This window comes from Dipodomys spectabilis, unplaced genomic scaffold (assembly GCF_019054845.1).
Source record: "Dipodomys spectabilis isolate Male_0828 unplaced genomic scaffold, ASM1905484v1 ptg000146l, whole genome shotgun sequence".
NCBI classification, from domain to species: domain Eukaryota; kingdom Metazoa; phylum Chordata; class Mammalia; order Rodentia; family Heteromyidae; genus Dipodomys; species Dipodomys spectabilis.
The window spans coordinates 1666183-1672182 of NW_024870823.1; positions in this window are offsets into that span (position 1 = coordinate 1666183).

Sequence of the window (6000 nt, forward strand, 5' to 3'; positions counted from 1 at the left end):
TCCATTCATCTACTGAGGGGCATTTGGGTTGGTTCCACATCTTGGCTATGGTAAATAATGCTGCAATGAACGTCGTTGTGCTAGTAGCTTTAGTATGGCCTTGTTTATTGTCATTTGGGTAAACTCCCAGAAGTGGGATTGCTGGGTCATAGGAGAGCTCTATGTATAGTCTTTTGTTTTCTTGATAATGCCCATTCTAACTGGAGTGAAGTGTAATCCCAATGTTGTTTTGATTTACATCTCCTTTATGGCCTGAGATGTATCTATTAGCCATTTTCACTGCTTTCAAGAAGATTCCCGTTAGCTCATTAGCCTGTTTGTTAATTGGGTTGTTGGTGTTTGGTCATTTTAGTCATCTATTAGAAAGAGTGATATTGTACCATTTGTAAAGTAATGGAAAGACTCAGAAAAATTATGTTAAATGAAGAAAGTCAGGCCCAGAGAAACAAAGGATCCATGTTTTCCTTTATATGTGGGGGCTAGATTTAGCTTACAAACTCGTAAGTAAATATATACACTTATATAACTGTGTTAACTGAAGTACAGTAGATTCAAGGGAGATCTCAAGTAGCATAATTCCTTAGAAAGCCAAATTGAAGTTCACTAAAATAAAATGCTAAGATGCAGGGTACTCAAAAGGGATGGGATGAGGTCAAGAGGAAAAGGGTAGACAAATGAAGAGAAGAGGCAGAAAGAATCCAATGTATGTCCACAAAAAAAAGAGTGAGGAAAGGGATGGGTAGTGGAGAGATGGATAATGCTGAAAGGAGTGACATTGATCCGCATATATTGTATTCATAAATTGCTTTGTTACATGGCAGTTCTTTTGTACAACCACTTAAAGATAATTAAAATATAAAATAACTTAAATTGTAAAAAGTGTTCCAATCTGGAACTGGCTGCTTCTTAATTAGGTACAGTATCTTTATGACCTATCCTTATCTGTTTTCATGCCCTTCCGTATTTTCTGGTACTACATAAATTAGGGTTCAGCCCTGGAATTCACCGTTTTCCTCATGGAACTCTGGCTCCTTTCATGACAGAGGCCAACATTTGGAAGCAGGTGTAGTGCTTGTTATGGGACCCTCACAAGAGGGAGAGTGAGATTAAGCCACAGGGAACATGCACCCATCTATTTCTATTCTATATCATTCACATATCTATCAAAAACCATGAGTCCACACTAATACTTTTCATTTCAATCCAAAAGCACAGGATTATTCTCAGTTTATTCATAATTTCTTTCTCCAACAGTGCAAAAATTGGTTCTTATAGAAGAAACTGAAAACAGTTACAGCAGCTTACCCATGCTTTGTGAAAAACAGAGTTAATAACTAGACTATGGTGTCTGGGGATAGCTAATTCTGTCTTTAGTCTTATAGAATGTTTTTCAAAGTTACCTATGCCCATTCTTTTGTTCCTCATACTCTTCCATTTTTCATTTTACAACAGTGAGATTCATCTACTATAGTTTGTATCCCAGCTTTGGTTCTGCCTATATCCTGGTTGCTTTTAACATAAGACACACTAATTCTAAAAGTCAAAGTAGTGCAAAAGTATACTCAGAATTGTAATCCACTCCCCTTCCCTTCCCACTTATTTCCATCCTCATTCCACCCACTAATCTTATACCTCCTAGATTTTTTTGCGGAAGCAAGCACATATATGCATTTAAAAAGTATTCTTTCTTTCCTATCTGGAGAGCAGCCTATCATAGATAGTTTTGGCTCTTTGCCTGGTTCTCCCAAGTGTACACTGGGAATCACCCTGAAACAGTTTTTTATAAATCTTGTTCATTCTTTCAAGCAGCTACAGAGAACTTCATTTTATTTATTTATTTACTTATTTATTTATTGTCAGTAGTGGGACTTGAACTCAGGGCCTTGTCTTCTCCCTAGGCTTTTTGGCTCAAGGCTACCATTTGAGCCATAGCTCCATTTCAGACCTTTTTCTGGTTAATTGAATTTGTCTCTCTGGGCTGGTTTTGACTCATAGATCTCAGCCTCCTAAGTAGCTAGAATTAAAAACATGAGCAACTGTATCTCAATTCAGAGCTCTGAATTCTATGTGTGTTATCATATACTCAGACATTCTTCCATGTATGGGGATATAGGTTTTCCCCCATATCTTACTATTATAAATAATGCTGTAATAAACTTGTAGAACACGCATGTAGGGGTTGTTGGAGGTGTATCTGTGGGGTAGATTTCTAGAAATAGAACTGCTGTGTCAAAGGTAAGTGAAGGTGTTATTATGCTAGATATTGCCAATTTCCCTTTCAATTGGGACCAAATTCTTTTTTTAAAAAACTGTGTGACAAATAGGAAGTGTTTGCAAGAAACTTTTGCTGCATGCCAAAAGCAAAATAGCTTCTTTGAAAAAATATTTGACTTGTAAGATAAGCTATTCATTTATTTTTATGAAACTGCAGTTTTTATTTGGAAAGAAAAATCTTGACATATCAAACAAACATGGCTATTCAAACTTGAGAAATTGGCAGATTTTTTCCCCAACATTAACATAGTTAGCTAGGAGAAAAAAGTGGCAGTATTTGTTGTCACTGGTAAAAGCTGAGATTTCAAGCAAAAATTCAAATTTTAAAAACTTGTATCCACTGCTATAAGGTTTCCAAAACTTAAAGAATCTCTGGATAAGATCAATGATGATAACTGTTGTGATATTTTGCTGTTATAAATAATGGCAACAAAATATGCAGCAACATGTGTAAGATTTGTATAACCCATGAACATGAGCCACATTTTCTTAGTAAACAATGTATGATGTTATAAAATCAAGTACTGATAAGAGATGCACTCCAAAAGGAACATAAAACAAAAGACATGGTTGGAGAAAAACTTAAAACTGCTATTCATCAAGTTCTAATGTGATATCAAAGAATTCCTGCAGTTACCTGCAAATGGCATTAAACTACGATTCCCTTTTCCAACTGTATATTTATGTGAAATCAGATTTCTTGAGACTCTTCAACCAAACCAAAGTATCACAACACATTGAATGAAGAAGCAACTATGACAATTATCTATATTTTAAATTAAACATTAGGACTCTTAAGTATTTGTTTATTTTGGAAAATAGTTATTTTTCACAAAAACATGTGCCTTGAGTTGGGGTATGTAGCTTAGTAGAGCACTTGCTCAGCTTGAACAATGGGTTGGATTCCATCATCAAAATAAATAAAAACATCAATCTCCCCCCCCCCAAAAAAAACACAGTGAGTGTAGTTTTTTGTGTTAGTACATTCAGGCTGTTACTACCATAACCAAACATCCTAAACTAGGCGGTATTTCTGGAGGTGGAGAAGTCCAAGATCAAGACAGCATTAGATTCGTTGTTTGGTGAAGATCACTTTCTGGTTTGTGAATATGGACATCCATGACAGGGAAGCACAGGGTGCTGGGAGCTCCCTCAGCCCTCCCTCATAAGGTACTGATCTCACACATGAAGATTCTTCCCTTACGATCTAGTCTCCTCCCAACAGCTCTCCTGACACAATCACTTTGGGAGTGAGGATTTCAACATATAAATTTCTGGGAAGGACACAAACATTCAGACTATGCAGCTTATGCAATGGTCTTGCCCTCATTTTTTTGTTTGGGTGTTCTGTTGTGCCCAAATTTTCCATTAAAGCAACATTTAGGTGTGTAGCTAAGTGGCACTGTGTTTTCTTCAGTTGTGGGGCTTGAACTCAGGGCCTGGGCGCTGTCACTGAGCTCTTTTGTTCAAGGCTAGTGCTCTACCACTTTGAGCCACAACTCCGCTTCCAGTTTTCTGGTAGTTAATTTGGAGGTAAGAGTCTCATAGACTTTCTTGCCTGATTTGGCTTTGAACTGTGACCCTCAGATCTCAGCCTCCTGAGTAGCTAGGAATATAGGCAGGAGCCACCAGTGCCCAGCTGAGTGGCACTAATTGTAACCAGTAAGTATCCATTCTTCCCTTTCCTAGCTCCAGAAAACTCTCTAATCTACTGTCTATCTCTATGCATGTGCCTCATCTAGATTATTCATATAGTGCAATTATATGATATTTTAGGGCTGGTTTACTTCACTCAGCACATGTTTTTCAGATTCAGTCCTATTGTAGGGTGTGTCAGAATTTCATTTCTTTGTGTGGTTGGATAGTATTCCATTATATATGTATATATAATATAAATATATAACTATATATCACATTTTGTTGGTATTTGGTACTGAGTTCATGAACTTAAGTTCAAATGCCTTGTCTTGAAAATGAACTACCACTGACTAGTTCTAACAACACAACCATTGATAGTATCTTCTCAATATTTTATTCAGTCACATTCCCTCAGCACCATACTCTTACTGAATTTAACTTATTTTCTTGATTGCATGATATTATCTAAAAACCATCTTTTCTATTTACTTGGGTTTTAAATTCCATGATGGAATGGAATTTGTATGAAATCATCCCTGTTCTCAAGACACCAGCCACACACACACACACACATACACACACACACACACACACACACACACACACACACACACCACACAACACACTTGGGGGACTGTCATAGACCTAGGTACATTCACTCTGCTAAGCCCTGTTCCACTCCACTGTAAGTCAATCCTTATCAAATATACTGATAACCCACTGTAGAAATTCTAAAGCAGTTTGTGAGATTTTTTTTTTACAATTTTTATACTTTTGAGAAAGAGGATAGATTACTAACCATCTGCAGGAGAAATCTCTATGCCATCAGAAACACACTCTCAGGACTCTCAGGACTTCTGATCTATGAGCTTTGTACCTCTTATTGTCTGTGAGCTATTTTTACAACTCTGTAAACTGCAGACAGCTGATAGCAATGCAAATCATTTGGGTCTATAAACAGGCAAAGACATTTTGTCAGATGGAGAGACAATTGATTTCCCTTCCTCCTGTCATTAAACAGGTTTTCCATGTATTTGTAAATTTATGTACATGTCTGGCAGGGTTGAGGACATGCTACTTCAAAATATGACTCCCTGGCATACTGAATATTTTAAACCAAAGGAACCTGAGGATCAGCCTGTGAAAGAGGAGCCCTCTAACCTTCCTCTGCTCTCTTCCTCAACTTCTTAAAGCTGTCATGTGAAGAGAGCTCTTCACATGGGGAAGGAGCACCCTTACTTCTGAAGATGCACAGACAGGTCTTGTTAAGGTTTCCCTGGATACTCCCACCCTTTGTCCTGTCCTGTTCTCCTGAACTTTCTACTCTTCATTCAACCTCCCATAAGAACACTCAGATTTGCTGGATACCTGTGGCTCGTGCCTATAATCCTAGCTACTCAGGAAGATGAGATCTGAGAGTCACTGCTCAAAGCCCTGAGACTCTTGTCTTCAATTAGCCAGCCCAAAGGCTTGATTAAATATACGGTTAAAATGGTAAGAGCATGACCTGTGAGTGGAAAATGATGAGAAGAGTTCTTGAGTTCAAGCCCCAAAAATGGCACATGGCCAAACACTCAAAGCTGATGGGCTGTGGGGGGTGAGGAGGAGGAGCTTTATAAGAGCTTTAGGTAGCTTAGAATGATGACTTGACTTTAGGCAAGTTACTAGCTATTCATTGACTGTCTAGATAATTTCTAGGTAAGATAGACTATTGTTACATATAATTAATTACACACTGTATATCTATGGGTAATGTTAACTGAACATGTTTAGTTTTGCCACTTTAAAAACAGGTAAAAATGAGCATGCCTATGAACAACAGAATCATGAGCCCTTTCTAGTCTGCTTCAGTGTCAGTATATATCAGAAAGTTCTCAACTGTCAAACAACACCCTCACTTTTTCTATGGGAAACTACTTTGATTATAAGTAATGTAAAACGTTGTAACTATACTTAGAAACAATAGAGAAATCCAAGTGTGTGTGTGTGTGTGTGTGTGTGTGTGTGTGTGTGTGTGTGTGTGCGTGTGTGTGCATGTGCATGTGTGCTTTGGTTTTACATGTACTGGTAAAGGAAGAATTTTTTAAT